General features: G+C 45.2%; 1 non-coding gene across 1 annotated transcript; it reads right to left on the minus strand.

Annotated features, from left to right (window-relative positions):
- Positions 1-7125: 7125 nt before the first annotated feature.
- LOC114808481 lies at positions 7126-7263 on the minus strand. The gene has a single exon (XR_003756329.1). It is a non-coding gene; the product is annotated as a small nucleolar RNA SNORA7 (small nucleolar RNA).
- Positions 7264-10067: the final 2804 nt, after the last annotated feature.

Consider the following 10067-nt stretch of genomic DNA (forward strand, 5'->3'; position numbering starts at 1 on the left):
AGATATCCCACTTCATCCAAAGCAGGGAAAAGCATGTGGTTGGGAGAAAATGAAACCCGTGGTAACCCTGTTCTTTTTTCTGCTGTATCCTCCTCATGAAAAACAAGCAATTCAACCCAAGCAGAGAGCCGGACAACTCACTGGGAAGAGCCGTGCAGCCACATGTTTTGAAGACCAGTAGAGGGAAGAACCACAGCTGAAGCAAGTGGATAATTGGAATGACCCCGCTGATGAAATCTAGGAATTAAAGGCTGCTCCTGGCTCTGGGGAAAAGGAGAAGGTGCCTATTAGTTTCAGCTGTGTTTGTGGCCATTCCAGCCTCAGCCTCTGTCCTTGCTGCATCTGCTCCATCTGTCATGGTGCTCCTGATTATGCAAGGACAACTGTATCTTCTCTTTTCTTTGTTCTAGCTCTTTTAAGTGCAGGGGAACACTGATAACAGAGGAATTCGGCTCATGAAAAATTCCATAACAAGTGTACTTGGCCGTTTTGATCTCCAACATCTCCCACACGTTTGGCCTTTATCCACTGTGAGGCACAAGTTTCATTTCCTCCACCCAGATTGCAGTTTCAATGGATGGGAAACAACCACAGGCTCCCCAGCTGAGAGAAATGACAAAAAAGATTCTGGGGCAGTCATATTTTCATGTATTTTTCAAACAAGCAAAAGCTATGTTCTGGGTCTTTTGGGAACACAGGTCAATATATGTGGGGACCCTGGATCCCTTTAGCCCAGGGCTTATGGGCCCCACTGACAGGGCACCAGTATTGCTGATGATAATAATAATGGTATTCATTAAGAGCTTACTATGTGCCAAGCACAGTTCTAAGCGCTGGGGTAGAGACAAAGTAATATGGTTGTACACAGTCCCTGTCCCATTTGGGGCTCACAGTCTTAATTCCCATTTTACAGATGAGATAACTGAGGCACAGAAAAGTGAAGTGACTTGCCCACGGTCACATGGCAGACAAGTAATAATAATAATGGCATTTGTTAAGCACTTATTATGTGCAAAGCACTGTTCTAGGCGCTGGAGAGGATACAAGGTGATCAGGTTGCCCCACGTGGGGCTCCCAGTCTTAATTCTCATTTTACAGATGAGGTAACTGAGTCACAGAGAAGTTAAGTGACTTGCCCAAAGTCACATAGCTGACAAGCGGCTGAGCTGGCATGTGAACCCATGACCTCTGACTCCCAAGCCCATGCTCTTTCCACTGAGCCATGGAGTCGGGATCGGAACCCGATACTTAGTATAAAAACCGTTCGAGTCCTTGTTGTCTCTGTGAGGAAAGAAAAATAGTTTGTCCTGTCTTAGGTTTCGAGAGAGACCTTTTTTTTTTCTGTTTATCCTTATTAAACTGTAAAGTGGATTTGTCAGCACCTGAAAGGAAGTTAACTCGAGGAGTGCGCCACCTGCTGGTACAAAGGAAACCTACAACTCGTGGTTCTGCCAGGTCTAGTATTGCTGAAGTTCCCTCATAATAATGATGGTGTTTGTTAAGCTCTTACTATGTGCCAAGCACTGTTCTAAGCGCTGGGGTAGATACAAGGTAATCAGGTTGTCCCACAGGAGGCTCACAGTCTTACCCCCCATTTTACAGATGAGGTAACTGAGGCACAGAGAAGTGAAGTGACTTGTCCAAAGTCACACCGCTGACAAGTGGCAGGGCTGGGATTAGAACCCACGACCTCTGCCACCCAAGCCCGTGCTCTTTCCACTAAGCCATGCTGCTTCTCATGAAAGAGCCATGTGGTGGAAGTGGGGAGAAAGGAAAAGGGGATGATTTTGACCATTATTCTGGGCACCTAATTGCCAGCACTGTAGGCTTATCTGCCATGCCCACCCCATAACGCCCTCAGTTCAGTTCTGGATGGATCGCTGATCCAAGCGCTTATCCTATCCCTCCTTGACTACTGCATCAGCCTCTTCTCTGACCTCCCCTCCTCCGGTCTCTCCCCACTCCAGTCCATACTTCACTCTGCTGCTTGGATCATATCTCTACAAAACCATTCAGTCCATGTCTCCCCACTCCTCAAGAACCCCCAGTGGTTGCCCATCCACCTCCTCATCAGAGAGAAACTCCTTACCATCAGCTTTAATCAGTTCATCCCCTCAGTCAGTCAATGGTGTTTATTGAGCCCCTACTGTGAGCAGAGCATTGTACGAACTTACTGTACTTACTGTGAGCAGAGTGCTTGGGAGAGTGCAGTACAACAGAGTTGGTAGACATGTCAACGTGGCTTAGCGGAAAGAGCATGGGCCTGGGAGTTAGAGGACCCAGATTCTAATCCTGGCTCCGTCACTTGTCTGCTGCATGACCTTGGACAAATTGCTTACCTTCTCTGTGCCTCAGTTACCTCGTCTACAAAATGGGGATGAAGACTGTGAGCCCTATGTGGGATAGGGACTGTGTCTGATCCGATTATCTTGTATCTACCCAGTGCTTAGTATAGTGCTTGGCAAGTAGTAAGCGCTTAACAAATGCCATTATTATATAACAACGAGCTTACTCCTACTTTACCTGGCTGATTTCCTACTGCAACTCAGTCGTCCCCCCGCTTCACTCCTCTAATGCCACTCTACTCACTGTACCTCAATCTCATCTATCTCAGTGATGACCCCTGACCCTCATCCTCCATCCGACCTGGAACTCCCTCCTCCTTCATATCTGACGGACCATCACTCTCCCCACCTTCAAAGTTTTATTAAGATCACATCTCCTCTGAGAGGCCTTCCCTGACTAAGCCCTCTTTTCCCCTTACTCTCGCTCTCTCCCTTCTGCGTTGTCTAATGCACTTGGACCTGTACCCTTTAAGCACTTGATATTCATCCCACCCTCAGCCCCACAGCATTTATGTAAATATCTTTAATTCTTTTTTTTTATATTAATGTTTCTCTCCCCTCCAGACTTTAAAGTCTCTTAGACAGGGAACATACCTACCAATTCTGTCGTACTGTACTCTGTGAGCCCGTTGTTGGGCAGGGATTGTCTCTATCTGTTGCCGAATTGTACGTTCCAAGCGCTTAGTACAGTACTCTGCACACAGTAAGCACTTGGTAAATAAGATTGAATGAATGAATGAATGCTCTGTGTGCATTAAGTACTCAATAAATACCACTGATTGATTGATTGATCTAACAAACTAAACTGTGAATATGCACATTTGGAACATCATTTCACTTGATGATAGATAACTTTTGTAATGCTATAATACTATTTCTTTACTTTTCAGTTTATGTTCATAATTGTTTTCCCACAATTCTTATAACTGTCTTGGAAATTTAATGAAAAATCAAATTTTTCTTCTTGTTTCCTCCCCATCTCCCCTAATCAATCGATGATTCAATTACATTTATTGAGTGTTTACTCTGTGCAGAGCACTTTACTTTCTTGTGCTTCTGGCTTGTTATCTCAAGATCCCTGCTGGAGTGGAGTTCTGTTCTCCCATCTAGAGTCTCTCTGTGTTTCAGATTCCTTTTCAGTGAAATAGCCACTCGCCAGGGATTGGAAAAGACTTATAATTTAATTTATTTTACCATATATAAACCTTCTGGGAAGAGATGGAGTAAATGGTTAAAAATAAGAAAGACTTGCTACATGGGCTGGTAAAGTTTTGGATTTTATTTGCAATGCTGGGCTATAATTTTTTTTATAATTCCAACCTAGCCCCTACCTTCCTCTTAGAGGGCGTGTTGAGATCAATGAAATGAAGCTGGCAAAATGTTTTCAGCCGTTTAGGAGAAAAGAGCCTTATAAATACAAGCTAGTGGAATAACTAAGAAAACATGGCTTGATCTCCCCAGGAAGGGGAAGGGATTGGAGGGAGGAAAAGAAAAGGGTAGGTGGGAGGAGTTCACAGGGAAAGGTGCCAGTAGGAAGTAGGAGGAGAACCAAATAGGTCTTGATTACTCTCTTCCCAACCTATTTCTCTCCCTTGCTGTTCTCCTCTTTTTTTCTCCTTCTCCCTTTACCTCTCCTCTTGGCCACAAGGGAGTCGTGAATATAGTCACTCAGGTCAAGCTGCTTCATCTCCTTCCCCATCACGGACTAGAGCAGAGTGGATGTGGGAGAGTGGCCATGTTGTACAGGACCAAGTAACTATTTTGAAAGAAATTTCCTAGAGGAAAATTATTTTTTCTTTTCCCCCGGAGTCTGTATGGTAACAACCTAAGATTGTAAGATGGTAAGTTCCATCTCTGGACAGTAAGATCTCCAATGGCAGGGATCATGTCTACTACCTCCCATGTGCTCTCCCAAGTGCTCAATTAATCAATAGTATTTGTTGAGCACTTACTGTATGCAGAACACTGTACTAAGTGTTTGGGAGAGTACAGTACCAGAGAGTTGGTAGGCACATTACCTGTCCACAAGGAGTTTCCGGTCTAGAGGGGGAGATAGATATTTAAATAAATTACAGATAGGTATGTAAAGTGTTGTGGGACTGGGGGTAGGGTGAATATCGGATGCTTAAAGGGTGCAGATCCAAGTGCGTAGGTTTTGTACAAAGCTCTGCACAGAGTAGGTACTCCATAAGTACTGCTGATTAAGCACCAAATTAAATGCATAGGCAAAATTGATGTTTTAGGACCTCCCTCATATTAGTCTCACATCAAGAAGTTGACATCAGCACATCCATCTATTTGCCAGCAAGAGTTTCAGATTCTCCAGGCCTCTATCCCATGCCACCCTAGTGATCATAGAGCAAATCCCTAGAGTTTATAATAAGAATGGTAATTGTTGAGTGCTTACTATGTGCCAAGCACTGTACTAAGTGCTGGGGTAGATACAAGAAAATCAGATTGGACACAGACCACGTCCCGCGTGGGGCTCACAATCTAAGTAATAATAATTAAGAATTATGGTATTTAAGTGCTTACTATGGGCCACACAGTGTTAAACTCTAGGGTGGATACAGACAAATCAGGTTGGACACAGTCCCTGTCCCACGTGGGGCTCACAGTCTCAATCCCCATTTTACAGATGAGGGAACTGAGGCACAGAGGAGTGAAGTGACCCGCCCAAGGTTACGCAGCCGACAAGTAGTGGAGCTGGGATTAGAACCCATGACCTTCTGATTCCCAGGCCCATGCTCTTTCCACTAGGCCATGCTACTTTCCTATACAGGCTCACAGAAGGATGAGGGTAATGGCTCAGAGCTGCCGTCAATCAGGAGGCATGTATGAGGATGTAATCTTACTAGAAAAACAAAGCGACCATCCAAAAAATTGTACGGCCACAGCCTAATGCTTTTCAGTCCTGACATCTCAAATTGCGGCAGAAAGAATTAGTCACAAGTCAAGTTCCCTCCCCCTGACTCCATTAGCTGGCTAATGAGGCAGATTTTGTTAGGGTCATGAAGAAACATTTTGATTTCTGCAAAATATTTTCAAGCTCATTATGCTTACCCCAGGAACCAGTGTGTTGATATGTGTGGATTTTGTTGAGCATGTTTAGTGGAATAAGGTCTAGAAACTAATCTTTGGAGGGACATAGGAGTCAAAAACAAAGAGCTCTGTTAATCCTCAGATAGCGTAAAATTACTCTGTTCCCAGAAGACAAAATACCACACCGAAGACTCCAATTCAAGCCCATTATTTTTTCAATATTCACTTGGCTCATTCATGGGGTCCTTAACTACCTCGACTACCTCACAAGGTACTCCGTTGATTGAATTTCTATCAAAGGATTTTAGCCTACTGTCCCTCTTGTGACAGTAGATCAGATTTTTAGATTTCCCATTAAGCTCAAGAAGTGGAAGTTCAGGGCCAGAAAGAAGAAACTATAGAGGGTTATTTTTCTTTTCTCTGGAAAGAGCAGGAATCACCCATTGTTTCTTTGGTGTCAGAAGAGGAGATAAACCCAGCGCGTGCCCGCGTGATGCGTCAGGGAAATGGCAAAATACACCCTCCGCCTCATGCACTATCTTATTCTTCTGGCAACTGTTCTCCCACAGAAATAAGACTTATTTAGGAGGGAATTGCAGGACAGCAGCAGGAAATGGAAATCGATTCATGTTTCAGGTGATCAGTGTTGGCTTTTGCAGGTAGCAGGCACCAAATACGGTATGGTATTTGTTAAGCGCTTACTATGTGTCAAGCGCTGTTCTAAACACTGGGGTATACATGAGCTAATCAGGTCAGACACAGTTCCTGTTCCACCTGGGGCTCAGAGTCTTAATTCCCATTTTACAGATGGGGTAACTGAGGCAGTATGTTTTTATTATGTTTCTCTGCATGCCCAGAGTGGTGATCTGTCAGATATGAAAGGGGAGGGAGTTCCAGACCAGAGGCAGGACATGGCAAGGGGTCTGTGGTGAATTAGAATGACCTAGGGCAATTCGCTTAACTTCTCTGTGCCTCAGTTACCTCATCTGCACATCTCCTCCAAGAGGCCGTGAGGCCTTCCCCAACTAAGCATTCATTTCTTCTAATCCCTCTCCCTTTTGCTTCACCCTAATACTTGGATTTGTGTCCTTTATTCACCCCCCTTCAACCCCACATGAGGGAACTGAGGCATAGAGAAGTTAAGTGACTTGCCCAAGATCACATAGCAGGTAAGTGGCGGAGCTGGAATTTTGTCAACAAAGCAGTTGGAAGAATCATTAGGGAAGAGGTGGGGGCACTGAGATTTTCAAGAGGGAGCTAAATGCCTGGAATAGTTGGTGGTGTCAGTTGGCATGGGAATTGATGAAGGAGAAGTAGTGTTGCTGGGCAGAAGTGCGGGCAGAGTTGTAACAGGTAAAGGGGAGTTTTAAAAGTCAGCCTAGTGCCTAGATTTCCACCTGCACTCTGCAAGAAGAGTTCGATGGCCTAAGAAATGAGGGTTTCTTTAGTAGTGGTTCTTGAATACTGAGTCTACTAATTCAAGATACTGTGGTACTCTTATGGTCTAGATAACTTGGGTGTCTTGTCTTGTCTCATGCTGTTGCGTCGTCTTTGACCCATAGCAACTACATGGACACATCTCTCCCAGGATGTTCCACCTTCATCTGCGGTTGTTCCGGTAGTGTATCCGTAGTTTTTTTGATGAAAATCCAGAAGTGGTTTACCATTGCCTTCTTCCACGCAGTCTCCGCCCTCAACAGTCTCCCATGCCACTGCTGCCCAGCATGGGTGAGTTTTGACTTGTGACAGATTGCCTTCCACTCGCTAGCCACTGCCCAAGCTAGGAATGGAATGGGTAGGCCTCTGGTTGACTCTCCCCACGGTAGTCGAGACTGGTAGAGTCCGGGAAACTCTCCAGGTGTGATCCTGAGAGGGGCAACTTGAGTGTGCAGCAGTTAATGATACTAGTGTTATTTGTTAAGCCCTTACTAAGTGGTATGTTTTAAGCGGTTACACTGTACTCACTGCTGGGGTAGATCCAAGGCAATCAGGTCAGACACAAACCCTGTTCCACACAAGGTTCACAGCCTAACTAAATAGGAGGGAGAATAGATATTGAATCCCCATTTTACAGATTAGGAAATTGAGGCCCAGAGAAGTGAATTGCCTGTCTCAAGGTCACTAGGGCCTGCTGCTTCTAGGTAGAGTCCTGTTAGACTGGGTTTGGCTCATAGTCCTCCAGGTTCTAACAATAAGGAGTCAAGTTGGACTAGCATATAGACTGCAGCGATATCATACAGCTTTCGCTGTTTCCCCTTGCCTGTCCACTGCTTGACTAGGCAGCCAGGAGAAGTGGTGGGGAGGAGACTAAGTACATTTAAAATGTTCCCAGTAGGCAGAAAGCAAAATCCCAAACAAACAGCAGCAGCAGCAGTAGTAATAGTAATTATAAAGCTCTTACTGTGTGCAGAGGTGTGTTCTAAGTGCTGGGAGAAAACACACCAACTTACTCTCTGGCCCTCATTCCCAGCTACCTCGCCATTGATCTGTTGCCCACGTCCTCTCTCCTGCCTGGAACTCCCCCCACCACACCTCATATACAACAGACTACCACTCTCCCCATCTTCACCTTCACCCTCCTAAAATCACATCTCCTCCAAGAGACCTTCCCTGACTAGATCCTCATTTCCCCACCCAACCCTCCCCTTGGTGTTGCCTAGGCACTTGGATTTGTGCACAGAGGATCATCACACCTGGGAGTCAGAGGACCTGGGTTCTAGTCCCGGCTCTGCCATCCGACTGCTCTGTGACTCTGGGCAAGTCACTTCACTGCTCTTTGCCTCTGTTTCCTCATGTGTAAAGAGGGGATTCAATACCTCTTCTCTCTCTGACTTAGACTGGGACCCCCTTGTGGGCAGAGAATGCATCCAACCTGATTATCTTGTATCTTCCCCACCATTTATCTACCATTTATCTGTGTCTCCCTCTCATCTCCAGTCTCAGCCAGGGATGAGTTCTTCACCAAGCCCCAATCCCTGTCCTGACATGTCTTCCTATCAATCAGTGGTATTTATTGAACATTTACCGTGTGCAGAGCAGTGTGGCGTAGTGGATAGAGCACGGTTCTGGGAGTCAGAAGGTCATGGGTTCTGATCCCGGCTTTGCCACTGTCTACTGTGTGGCCTGGGGCAAGTCACTTCACTTCTCTGTGCCTCAATTACCTCATCTGTAAAATGGGGATTAAGACTATGAGCCCCTTGCGGGACATGGACTTTGTCCAACACGATTATCTTGTAGCCACCCCAGCACTTAGTACAGTGCCTCACACATAGTAAGCATTTAACAAACACCATGATCATTATTATTATTAGTAGTGCTATAATAAGCACTTGGGAGTGTACAGCACAACAGAGTTGTTACATATGTTCCCTGTCCATAAGGAGCTTACATTCTAGAGGGGGAGACAGGCATTAAAATAAATTACTCTATAAGTATAAGGATATGTACACAACTTCTATGGAGCTGAGGGTGGGGTGAATACCAAGTGCTTAAAGGGGACAGATCCAAGGACATGGGTGACATTGAAAGGAGAGGGAGTAGGGGAGATGAGGACTTAGTCAGGGAAGGTCTCTTGGAGGAGGTGTGTTTTTAATAAGGCTTTGAAGGTGGGGACAGTGAACGTCTGTCAGATATGAAGGGGGTGGGACCTTCAGGCCAGAGGGATTCCGTGGGGTAGAGGTGAGCAGCTTTGTGTGTATCTGTGTCTCCCTCCCTGAGCCTGAGCATGTCTGCATGTCCTTTCTATGCCTTTCATTATTTACTCTTAGCCCCGGCCCAGATCTATGCCATGCTCCAAATGAAAAGCTGGAATCTCTGTTAGGTGCAGCAGGGCTCTAAACTGTAGGCTGGTTGGAGCTGGAATTTTAGAATTTTTCTGGAGTTAGACACCTCACAACTATTGCACCCAACCAGTCACGTTGAGAAATGGAAAATGCTGCCATTTTATCCTTGCGCTCTCTCCAGTAGGCTTGCCATGTATCCTCTGCAGGCACGAGAGCCTGCCTCACTTGCCCCCAGCATAGATCATTTTCTTTCTTACTGATCGGTGTCACAGTTTTGTCTTGAGAGCTTTATGAGGGTATTTTTCAAGGAATACAGACCGTGTTGATAAGAATTTATCATTTGTATCCATCCTACAAAGCAATTCAAAGTAGAATGAATCGATCACTGAGAATGGGAGTGTTACCAACTCAGAGAGAAATTGGACACGTAAATCACTTGGTTTCAAAGAGCCCTCTGAAAATCTAAAATGAAGACATGATGGAACAATACTGTGTTGGCCCTATTCGTGCACCCTGGTGTGGTTAAGGCCAGACTTGACATACTAATTTAATCTTCTTCAGAAAGCCTCCCCGTCCACCCAAAAAACAATGATAAATATGGCGGCTACCCGGACAGTCACTAAACAGAGACCTGAGCAAGTTCAATCGTTCCCCAACTAGGACTGGAAATTTGTAAAATCTCTTTCTTAAGCAAATCTCCAAAGGTACATCCAAACATCTTTCAGAATTAGGTGGGGACGATGGGGATCGAGCTTAATGTAATTTGAAAATACCATATATCCTTCACATATCCTTTTTCCAGCTCTAGTGGTTAAAGACTCCGTGCGTTGAATCAGGAGCTCTAGACTCAATTCTGGGTGCTGTCTGTGACTTCTCACCTGCTTAGCTTTCCTGTGCT

Source organism: Ornithorhynchus anatinus, chromosome X5 (assembly GCF_004115215.2).
Source record: "Ornithorhynchus anatinus isolate Pmale09 chromosome X5, mOrnAna1.pri.v4, whole genome shotgun sequence".
Classification (NCBI taxonomy): Eukaryota; Metazoa; Chordata; class Mammalia; order Monotremata; family Ornithorhynchidae; genus Ornithorhynchus; species Ornithorhynchus anatinus.